General features: G+C 38.0%; 1 protein-coding gene across 2 annotated transcripts in view; it reads left to right on the top strand.

The window, feature by feature from the left end:
* EFNA5 (ephrin A5) overlaps window positions 1-12,702 on the top strand; it is a 323,272-nt gene that overhangs the window by 116,627 nt on the left and 193,943 nt on the right. The window lies entirely within an intron of this gene.

Genomic DNA, 12,702 nt, shown 5'->3' with positions numbered 1-12,702 from the left:
TCCTTTGTGCTAAAGGCGCTTGAATCTTTCACAGTGCATCTTTGCTTAAGCATCCACCTCCTGAAATCATTCTACAATAGTAGAACCTCTCTCAGAGAATCTCTGAAGGTGCTGATTTTCATATCCCACTGACTTTGATGATGCTTTGTGAATCCACTAAAAATGAGGCTTTTCCTCCTCCTACTTTACCACACAAACAAGCAGCCCAGTCATTTCATGCAGGTTTTTCCAATATAAATATTGCATTATGAGTCCAATTTCTCATTATTACCACAAGAAGTTATCTGGATGCTAAGAAAAATTCGGCTTTACTAGGTCATTCACCAAAAGATTCTTTCCAAACCAAAGCATTACAAGACATAAAAGGAAATTCTTTTTTTCCATTTTATTTCTAGATTAAACAGTTTTCCACAGACTTCCACCCAGGGCTCTCAACACAAGTTGTTCCTCGTTATATTAGAGCCACTTTACTATAAATTTACAACACAAGCTTCTTTTTTAGATTTATACTCACTATTTTCTTATGGAAATCATTCATTACTCTTAATTCCAGTTTTTTATTTGCCATGGGAGCAGATTGAAATTTGCCAATTTGGATTTCAAGTCAAAATCTGTTACAGAAATTGTGTGTGTGTTTCCCTGGGTAGGAGAGTTGGGATTTTGGGGGTAGGAATAGGAGGGACAGAGAAAAGGAGAGTGTGGAGGGGGGATAGAAAGGACAGAAAGGAAAATACTAAGATAGAAAGAATGATACATGAAAATCTAAAAAGGTGGGCTATGTTTCACAGGTGTTAATTTGGTAAATCATCCATAATTTATTAGTGCTTGTAAACATTGTGGCAAAATATTTTGCCCTGTCAGTAATGAATTGCTACATCATTAATTTTGTGGAGCAATCGAGACACAACAGTGCTGGGCTCCAAGAAAAATCTTCTAGTGCAATATAGTTAAGTGTGAAGTGCCACTGGGGTTCAAAGAGTTCTGCTGTGAATCAGTGGCCCCATGGTCTGACTGGGGAGAGATGGAAGCTACTGGGACCCACTTCTTTGGGTATATTGGGATTTGCTTGGCCCTCCTGCAATATGACTTAATCAAAAAGAAAAGACTGTCGAGGTCTTGACATCTATTTATATATCTCCAGTGGCTTTTTAAGTCTTTCTGAAAGCAGAAGGTGGGAAAGTTACATTTTTTGGTCAGTTGAACTAAAGATTGTAAAAAAGATACTTGATTTCGATGAGACTATTTTAGGAGGATTTTATGGTGGAATAGAGAATCGCTGAATATTAATTTGGCTCTCAAGTGAATTCTTGATTTATAGAGTTGCCATTTTCTCATGATAAAAAGTCATTTGTCCCTTGACTCTTAATAGAAGTGTTACCAGATAGTAGAACAGAATTTGCTCAAGTTCTACTTCTTATTAAAAACCAAATTCGGGGCCGGAGAGATAGCATGGAGGTAAGGCATTTGCCTTTCATGCAGAAGGTCATTGGTTCGAATCCAGGCATCCCATATGGTCCCCTAAGCCTGCCAGGAGTGATTTCTGAGCCTGGAGCCAGGAGTAACCCCTGAGCACTGCCAGGTGTGACCCAAAAACCAAAAAAAAAAACAAAACAAACAAACAAAAAACCCAAACAAAAAATAAAAAAAACAAATTCAGTGACTTTTGAGATTGGCCATTTTCTGCTGTATTTTGAGGTTGGTGACGCTACTTAACTTGCCCATTTGTCTTGATAAAGGATGAATTTAAGGAAACTTGATTTAACTGGGATTATAGCCTATAAAATGCATCTGCCTACTATCTCTTTCTTTTCTTAAATTGAGGTTTAGTTGGCAAGCATTATTTTCTGTGTGTTTTATAAGGACTGGGCATTTGTATTGCCATGATGATCACAACAGAAACTCTACGCTATTTCATGAAATCATTTCTCCTTGGTGTCCACTCTACTTTGTTATTTAACAGGGGGTGGAGTAGGAGGGAGATCGGGGGCATTGGTGGTGGGAATGTTGCACACTGGTGAAGGGGGGTGTTCTTTTTATGACTAAAACCCAACTACAGTCATGTTTGTAATCATGGTGCTTAAATAGAGATATTATTTAAGAAATAAAATAAAAAAACAGTAATTAGTTCACTGGCTTTTTTAAACAACATAGTCAATGACTTTGTTTTGAATAAAATGAAAACTATTTCTATGTTGTCAGTAAGTAATTATTCTAAAGAATTTAAAGTTGAAAGGAATTCCTCCTTTAGGTTTTCAATGTAAAAGCAATCTTTTAAAAGTCAACTTTCATCATCAAAAGCTTGAATCTTCAAGCTTGAGGAAATGGAGTATTTCCTTTTTTGTAACTACTCTAATACTCTTAGAATAACAAAGTGTTTTTACAGTCACAAGTTTGAGATAGGATTCAATATGCATATATTATCCTCACAGCAAGCATATTCTTTAGTCATTTTCAGAACACATATTAAGCAAAGCAATATATATGCACATTCCTTGTTTCTAAGTATACTCATGTTCACAAATTTGAAGGAAGAAAGCATTCAGAAAGAATTTCTTTCAAGCAAATAAACTCCTTAAAATATAATTGCTCTTTCAGAGAGGCATCAATATTATATTTCAATGTTTATCTTTGCAGTATGGTACATACATTTCTATTCTCTTTTGGTAATATCATTCCTAACACTAGGACGACCAAGAAAGACTCCTTACAGATAGGGAAAGAATGACTTTGAATCAGCTTCATTTGACCCCTTTTTTCTTTAGGGATAATACAAATACTCACTGGATTGTACGTACCACTTAAAACTTATGTGTGATGAAGTGGACTTAGATACATAATTCTTGTTTGTGATAAAAGTTAATGTTAAAATTCTCATGAATTGTACTGCAAAGGAAAAACATGATGGGGTCTATTACAGAATGCTTTCTACAATATTAACATTATTATTATCAAAAGGAATTCATTTTTATCAGTGAATATACTTGTCTCTTAAATAGAACATGCTTGTTTTCTTTGCCCCTTTTCACCGTGAGATATAATTTAATTTGTGCTTAAGTGCAGATCTTAAAATGTTCTTTTCAAATATTACAAAGAACAAACCTGAAAAAAATCTTTAGAGAATCAGGAAAAGATAGAAAATTAATAAATTAAGACAGAAGACTTAAAATTGTGAAGAACAGAAATTATATTAATTTAAATATTTTGTTTTATGGGCTGGAGTGATAGTACAGTAAGGAGGGATCTTTTTTTGCATATAGCCATTCCAAGTTTGATCTTTGGCATTCCATATTGTCCCCAGAAGACTGTCAGGAGTAATTCCTGAGTGCAGAGCCAGGGGTAACCCCTGAGCATTGATGGGTGTGTCCCCCAAATAAACAAAAAATATAAACCAAAAATTTTAATAATACATTTTTGATCAAGTCACCATGGTTTGCAATACTGTAAGGCAGGGGTTTGTGCCCCCTCCTAATGTCTGCGTCCTTTCTTCCTTGTCTCCGAGTTCCCCCTTGATTCCTTTACCTTGCCATCTCTCTGGTTAACTCAGTTCTATAAAACAGTTCTCAGGTTCTGTTGCCTTTTGTCATTTGCTGTTCCCTTACCATGCTTCTTTGTGGCTCTCATCTGAGAGAACATTCCCTTGAAATTTTGTGTTCCCTTATACAAAGATTTCTTGTAAATAGGTTACGTAATGTATAACAAGTTCAGCACTTATAAATGTGTTTTTTCTTATGACTCGCATAGCATTTTTTCCTACTTTATTGCCAGGATTTGGTATGAAGAGCACACAAAAAAAATAGGTGATAATCTACTGTGCATGGCTTCTAGTCAACAATGGGCTTCTACTAGGTACATTTGGGGGTTTTAGAAGTCATGCACGGATCAGCACTCCTCGCTTCCCATTGCTCTCTGCTCGTTTTGCTCATTGTGCTATATTCCAAAAGGATTGCAAATAAAGGCGACACATTCTCAATAGAGGTATATACAAATATATTTGGTGAAGCAGACTTGTTTAAGAAATTTAAGTGACAGTTGAAGAAGAGTCACAACGCACTTTTAGAAAATGAATTCCCAGACAGCCAGTCACCATGAGATGAGTTGGGAGAAAGTGGAAGTGAGCATGGCTGGGAGTGATGAGTGCTGTGGGATCTACAGGAGAATATACAGAAGAGCAGCATTGGGCGAGGAGCGTGTGGGCCAGCTGTGGTCCTTCCCCCACCCAGTCCCTTGCTGACCTCTTTCTGTGTCACACTTCCTTCAAGCATTAAGAGTATCAGCTCTCTTAAATAGAAGATTATTTCTTCTTGCTGGCCTGCCACTTAAGCAAAAATCTGACCTTAGAATTCTTTTTATTTTTTCTCTCCATAATTCCCACTAAAATAAAAAAGTTAAATTCAAAAACTCCAGACAATGGTGGGGGGTAAAACCCAATGCATATCAACTATCTTTAGTACTTTTTTCTTTTGATCCAGCGCAGGTTTTTCTACACCATAAATATCTTACATTTAGAAAGTAATTATATCAAGGGAAAGCCATACATTTAAACATATATGACTTTCATTGTTGCATAATAACTGAGTTTAAATTGGATGATTTTCATTAATGAAAGGATGAGAAAATAAGTAAGTCAGGACATAATTAGGTCACAGCTTTTGACCATTGTGACTTAACCTTCCCTTTGCCCTTATCTGCTAACGCTTTGTCCTTAATGTGGACAAAGAACAATTTAAATCATTTTCCATTCCTACCCTCTTTCTTTGAACAGCTTCAAATCAAAACCTCTAATAAAGAAAGGGATAATAAAAAAGCAGGGAAAGTATAATGGAAATTATATTGACTCTCATAGAAGTTTTGGAAGAAAAATATATTCTCTTTCCTCAGCTCTATAATAATATAATCATGGTATGATTTCTGCTTTGCTAAACTCAGGAGTATTTGAAAATCTTTAATGAATATAATCAGGTGGTAAGCATTTAAAAATTACTATTTCCTGAAAGCCAGGAAATTATTTGCTCAGTGTAAATGCAAATGCAAAAAGAAAAGAGAAAAAGAAAGCCAGCTACGATTTTTTTTTAAAACAGGATAAATGTGTTCTGGTTCGTTAGAGTCAGGGAGGTATTGGAAACTAAGTTTTAGCCTTATCTGTGGTTCTTGCTGTGAAAATTTGGTTAAGTCACTTAACCTTTGGGGAGCTCAGATATTTTGGGTGGGACAAGTCTTCTAAGTAATGCTCAGGGGATTCTAGGGCCAAATTTGGCAGTGCTCAGGAGCTACTCGGCCCAGATCCCTCTCAGTCACTAGTGACCCTATTGGCACGTGGAGGTGGGGGAACCAGCGCCAAAGATTGTAATTTAGGTTCCCAAGTGGGCTAGATATATACTCCAATACTTTGAACTTTATTTTAGCCCTTATTTTTATTGTTGGAATAATAGTAGCAATAGGGAGCATATTTATATTTATATCACAAGCCAGGCACTTTGTCAACACTTTAGATTTGACAACTTAATCCTAACAACGTTACCATATGGTAGGTATTATAGCATGCAACTTGGTTCCTGCTATGCTTAATATTAAAAAATTAAATGTATTTGAACCCAAGTCTCTTATTATAAATCTAGGTAATGAACTGCTATGTTTTATCATTATGTACATCAGAATAAGAAAAGGCCAAGTATTTCAGGGATTCCTAAGTGAAAGCATCAATGAATAACTGAACTTTGTTTATGCAAACTGCTTTGGCATTAAAGTAAGGTCACTTATTAAGCAACATGCTTCATATACATATGGATAGGGGCTCTTTTGTTCTTTGCATTGTCCAGATGAGAACCACTGCACACACAAAAAAAATTCTATTTGCAGGATTTCACAAATGCACCACCACCATGGGTGAATAGTACAACTTGAAATATCAGCTGACAAATACTGAGATACAAGAACAAAAATACTTTGTCTTAATTGTCTCATATGCCTCAGGATCTGAATTGCTGTATACCATCAACTTTGGCCCCTAGGTTATCTACTTCTTGAAGTAAGCTTTATCCAGGCAGTTTGCCATGTTCCAAGCACTGCTAGGAATCCAAGCTAAAATGAGATCAACTAGATAGATATCCTGGCGTGTATAAAGAGAGATACAGGGGTAGAGCGATAGCATGGATGTAAGGTGTTTGCCTTTCATGCGGAAGGTCATTGGTTCGAATCCAGGCATTCCATATGGTCCCCCGAGTCTGTCAGGAGTGATTTCTGAGCATGGAGCCAGGAGTAACCTCTGAGCACTGCCAGCTGTGACCCAAAAACCAAAAGAGAGAGAGAGAGAGAGAGAGAGAGAGAGAGAGAGAGAGAGAGAGAGAGGAAGAGGAAGAGAGAGGGAGAGAGAGAAAGAGAAAGAGAAGAAGAGAGAGAGGAAGAGAGAGGGAGGAAGGGAGGGAGGGAGGAACTGCAGAGAGGGCTTTGGATAGGAACCAAGGGTCCAAACATGCATGGGCTTTTGTTTCAGGTGTCCCTACCTTGAAAAGCCCATCCTTTCAGGTCATGGACATCGGAGGGCATGGAAGTGTGTTGGAGGGATCTGAGGAAAAGCAAATATCTGGGGAATAAATGTCTTCCTATCGCTTCCCGAATGGAAAATGAAGTAGCGTAGTGTGAGGAAGGAGTTTCATGAGGGCATTCGTTGGTGCAGGAAACCATTTCTTGCTGGAGCCTACTGAATTCAAGAAACACATTTCAGAAATCATGTGGGCAAGCACTAGGTTGAAGGATAGAAAGTGGGAATTTCGCTCTGCTCTCTTGTCACCACATGACTTGTGCGGGTTTTTAATGAATTCCATTCCGGATAACATCTAATAGAGTTTGTGTGAAGAGTCAGAAATACATTTAATAAGTCCCCAGTGCTCAGAATATAGCAAGTATCATTTAGATTTAAGACCTTGTGCATATCAGATCTTAATGGAAACATTGTTTATTCACAGAAAGAGGCAGTTTGTGACATATATGGGCTAATAGTATGCAGGTTCAAGAGAGGAATATTCTGGAAAGCAGTGGCCCAGTTTCCTGTAATCCTTGTAGGGAAGGACTGATTTGGGATGTTTAGCCAAGGTGGGGACATTTCATTCTGTACCCCCAAAGGAAGCTCTCCTTCCTTTCACAGTCTCCAGAATGAAAGATGAGAAAGAAGGCAGATTTTCCCCGATTCCTGGAATGCAGCTCTGCACCGGCTTGATAATCTTTCAAGCAAGTTTCTTTCCATTATTTTTAGCCTGAAATTTAATGAACAGTTGTAGTACAATCAGATTAGCTGCATCGCCTCCCAGCATAGATGAGCCTGTTATCTGACATCTAACTTGGCGCTATTAGCCATTCTTCGCATCCCTGTCTTCTGTCACAGGTTAATTAAACTTCAGTAGTGGTTGGGCGTTTGCAGTATATGGCTGTGTTTAACATTCAGTTTGACCAAATGAGGTGGGAGTTGGAACTGATTAAGACTCAACTGTTCTAGGGGCTGGAGTGATGTTGTGGGTCTTCTGAGCACAGAGGTAAGAGCAAGTTCTGAGCAATGCTTATTGTGGCCCCCAAAAGACCCAACTACTGGGGGCAGGAGCGATGGTACAGCAAGTAGGGCACTTGCCTTGTAAGTAGCCAACCTGGATTTAATTGCTTCAATTGCTAGTATCCCAAATGATTCCCCAAGAACCGCCAAAAGTGGTTCTTGCATTCAGAGCCAGAGAAACCTCTGAGCAATACCAGGTGTGGCCCAAACAAACAAATGAACAAAAATACTCAACTGTTCCAGAATAAAAATGATGATCATTTCAAACCTTAAAATAAAAGGCACTAAGATCTCCAGTCCCTTGCTACTAGATGCACAATGGCTCCTACCAACAGCCACAGGGCACAAAGAAAATCCTGCACGTTGGCATCTGCTCCAGCAATATTCCAGAGCTATGCGTTGATGGACCAAACAGATTACTGGATGATGTAGGTCTAACTATCGTGGGGTTCTGAAGGTGTACCAGAGCCAGATAATGGAATTGCCTGCCAGGTAATCTGATTTGAGAATTCCAGTCATCTGTGAACTGGCGTGTGGACTAATAAGCCATCCGTTCTCCAGGACTCATTATTTGTTAAGCTGCTTTAGCTCTCTGCCTGCCAGAAAGAGCAACCTGTGCAAGGCTAAGGGCAGGTGTCTGAGCAGGACTGGGGTACAGAGAATCAGCTCAGCTCCAGACTCAGTTTACAGTGTTTCCTCTCAGATCAGGGACTGATCACCATACAACTGGCAGCTGTCTGACAGCATCTACACAAAAGTGCCCCTCCAAAGTTGTGCAGAATGGATGCCTCTCCCAGACATGTCACTCTGACCTTGACTAAGGGACAGAACCTTTCCAGAGACCAGACAGTGGGTAGGCACTTACCTTGCACCTGGCCCACCAGGTTTCGACCCCAAGTATCCCATATCCCAGGTCCCCCAAGCCTGCCAGGAGTGATCTTCTTGAGCACAGAAGAGACAGGAGTATGCTCTGAGTACTGCAGGATGTGGTCCAAAAATTGAGAGAGGGAGAGAGAAACAGAGAGAGGAGAAGGGAGAGGAGAGAGAAAGAGAAAGGAAAGGGAGAGCGAGCGAGCGAGAGAAAATAGGAAACTTTCTAGACCTAGACCAAGACTTTGTGTAAAGTGAAGGTGATTGGTGCCTAATTTAAAGGGTTGATCATAATAAAGTTTACCTCACAGTATCTGTCACACAATAAATAGGTAAATCTAATTGAGGGATTAAAAAATGTCAGTGAAAATCATTGTTGGTATTATTTCTCCTTGCAAGAAAATAACCAGCTTTGTTGATATTTCTCTTTGCTTTCCTGTTTCCTGTTTCCATCTTTTTCACTTAACTTTCCCAGAAGAAACATCACAACCACCTACTGTTTGCGTTTATTATGCATATATTAATTGTCTCCATATCAAAGATATAGGAAATTACTGTCACTGAGATTATTGGGTCGACAGGATTCACCTGGACTGTCAGAATATGAGGCTTCTTAAAAGGGGCCCAGTTCTTTTTGTTTGTTTGTTTGGCACACCGGTGACACTATGGTTACTCTTGGCTCTGTGCTCAGAAATCGCTCCTGGCTTGGGGTACCATATGGGATGCCAGGGGATCAAACCTCTGTCCGTCCTAGGTTAGCGCATGAAAGGCAAACGCCCTACCACTTGCACCACTACTTCAGCCCCAGGGGCCCAATTCTTAATGATTTTTCTTTCTAATAAAAATGAGATGCTTTCCTTTACTATGCATCTATTTCTTCCTTTTATAAAGTTAGGTGTGAACCATTTTATGGGGGGAAAATATGCTTCAGCAAATGTACTGTCATTATCAGAACATTTTTTAAAACATGGTAACAAATTACTAGGTGATCAGATTATGGCCATCAATTTCAGGTTGCTTTTGCTTGGAAGTAACCATTTTGCATAAAGAATTTGTCATAAAATTTTCACATTTTAAAAAGAATTATTTCTAATTTCTAAGTATTAATTTTCTATTCAAAGGAAAAAATATTTTGGATGTTTTTTCTTTTCTTTTCTTTTCTTTTTTTATGAAGAAATAAATTTATTTATTGAGGTTTCCTTCAATCAACAATATATTTGTAAGACTTACCATTGTTGGTATAGAAGTTATAATTTCACTGTAAAAATAGATCAAATGTATTTTTATATATTTTTCCTTTATTTATTTTAACATGTACATTTACTTTGTCCCTCGAACCCCCCCTTTTTTTCCAAAGCCACATAATTTATGCAACTCCTTTAACATTAAAGGCCATAGTATTGGTGACACATTGATCATAATACAATAATTCATTAAGAATGAGACGATGGGGCCGGAGAGATAGCATGGAGGTAAGGCGTTTGCCTTTCATGCAGAAGATCATCAGTTCGAATCCCGGCGTCCCATATGGTCCCCCGTGCCTGCCAGAAGCAATTTCTGAGCATGGAGCCAGGAGTAACCCCTGAGCACTGCCGGGTGTGACCCAAAAACCACAAAAAAAAAAAAAAAAAAAAAAAAAAAAAAGAATGAGACGAAGGAGCACAGCACAGACTGTTAGTGTGGAAATTGTTTGCATAGGCCCAGCAAAATATAGGTGAAAAGAAAAAGCCTTGGCCTAAATACAAGGAGACCTTACCCCTGAAGTTTTCTGGCATAAGACCAACTCAAGGCTTCAGGCATATTAGGTTGTCCAACCCAAGTCATTGTCTGTATGCCAATACACTTTTATTTTACACACAGTCACTGTTGTTGGTGTCAAGTTTCTGTAGCCAAGGATCTCGGAATATGTCCATATCCTATATAAGAGTCATCATGATGTGGAGCACCCTTTAGTTTCACTCACAATCAGAGGGTGATGCAGAGAGCTCAGTCTTTAAAGCAGGCTGTTATTGTTAAGTTCTCTGGGTGTTAAAGGGAAGTCTCTGTTGAATAGGTCTATGCCAGAGCAGTGGTAGGGTCTTTCCTGATAGAGGATTGCTTTCAGGTGATGTAGTACACAACCATGGTTGTTTTGTAGATAGTATCCCTGGTTCAGGGGTAAATGGACAATGCATATTTTGGATATTTTTATGTTGGAGGCTAGCTTTGGCCCGCCAGATTTTGTGGACTGGCTCTTGGTGTCTGGATGCATTAGAGGGCTTTTTTTGAATCCCCTTTGAGGAGAGTGGATACACGGATGGCAAAATATGAAACATGAAGAAACGAGAGGCCATGCAATGAATTGTATGGGAACACATGTGTGTCCCATATATTCGTGTGTGGTCATCATTACTTCATATTTTATATTTCATCGCCGGTTCACTCTCCCTGAAGCGGATTTATTGAAGTCCAGCTGAAGCTGAAGGACAGAAGCCGCTTACATCATTTTTACATCTCAGGTAAAATAGTAATTTAAAAAAACTTACAAGAATAGATGAAAAGCAAAATGATGTGTTTAAGAGACTATGTGGGGTTTTCACTGGCTCTGTATGTTAAATTCCACAACATTTAATGTACCTATGGTATTGGGGAAAAGAGACATTGCTGTATTCAATATAATTCATTTAGTAGGTCATTTATCTATGCTATATATATATATATATATATATATAGTAAATGCTGTATAATTCCCATTGGTTATTGAATATAACAATGGTTATTATTATTATTATTATTAATTGGTTATTGAAGGTAACAATGGCCTTGAGTAGTGTGAACTTTCTGGTACTTGCTCTACAATAGGAGAGACTTTAGGCCATCCACAGTTTCTGTTCAAGGTCAAAATCTCCTTTGCATTAAGACATTTGGGAGTTGTGAATTGGAGATGGTTCCTCCTATTTATGAATATAAGTCTAATGTATGCGCTTACTGTCCCAGGGGTTATTATGACCCTGACCTTCCTTTTGTAGCACATTTCTCTCACCGAGCTTTCAAACCTGAGGCTGGTGGATGGAAATATCCTTCGTGCGCATCATATGTTCTTCCTTTGAAATCTGTAGGAGAACCCCTGTGAAGAGAGGGCTCATCCCATTTTAGTGGTGCTACTGCTTATCCAAGTTTCATAAGGTCCCTAGTGAATCCCAGTAGAAATTTTTAGCCCTAGGGTATTAGTTGAGTTGGATTGTGTTTGGCTTTTGCCTTTTTGTTTTTGTGGGTATTTTTTTTTTTTACTTCACTCTTTATTCCTTGCTTTATATCTGCCATTCTATGGGTTCAATCTACTGCAGGTGGTCCACTGGTCACAGTGCTCGAAATAAACCCTGAGCATTGTGGTGTGACCTAACATTCCCTTTTACCCCAAGGCAAAAATATCTGTGTGCTTAGCTTTGTAAAAATAAGAACCTCATACATATATAGAATTCTATGAGATGAAGCATATTCATATAAGTACTTTATAGACCAATATAATTTGCATTAGCAGTATATTTAACAGTGTCTTGCTCTAAGACCCCAGATATTGCTTCATTATTGGAGTAGTAAAAGCATTGAGATGGGCCTTAGTGCCATCACAACCAAATCATTGCTTCCCAAATACCTACAGAGTTAAAACATTATTTGCTTAAATTTTTCACTTATTAAATGGAGTCTAAAAGAATGTGTGTCTCATTATCAACCCTAAATGAACTAGTTCTTTTTTATCTGAATTATTATTATCCTTTTTTTCTATTTTTGTCATTGTTATTTACAATAAAGTTAGTATATGGATGTGTCAGGATTTCCCAACTTTTCCAGACATGAATATATATATATATATGTAAATAATCAGGATTACATAATTGCTATAAATCAGGGTTTAAAAGAGAACAATTTTTAAAAAATGTTACATGTATTGGGCATATTTTTAAGTGTGTCAGTTTAACAAAAGAAAAGTTAGTACTGTCAGCTGAATGTGTTGGTCATAAGGGGAGAGTACTGAGGATCATATTTGCTTTGTTAAATCTAGCTAGCTTTTTCAAATCTTTCATATTTTGCTTGTAGTTTCTTCTCAAAGTTAAAAGAATTACCATGTCTTGGGAGGTCCATCAGTACATGTTTTGTATTAAAATCATGCATGGAAATTCTTAAATGTTCAGAGACACTGGCTCTGCAAAGTTTGGAGCACAATGGATCGATATTGCAGAAAGGAAGAAAATGGAATAATCATTATCACTTTGATCATCCTGTTTCATGGGGCACTGTTTGATGCAGAAGAA

This window comes from Suncus etruscus, chromosome 2 (genome assembly GCF_024139225.1).
Source record: "Suncus etruscus isolate mSunEtr1 chromosome 2, mSunEtr1.pri.cur, whole genome shotgun sequence".
In the NCBI taxonomy this organism is placed as follows: domain Eukaryota; kingdom Metazoa; phylum Chordata; class Mammalia; order Eulipotyphla; family Soricidae; genus Suncus; species Suncus etruscus.
The sequence above is the reverse complement of the archived record's forward strand: the minus strand, read 5'-3'. Positions and strand labels throughout refer to the sequence as shown.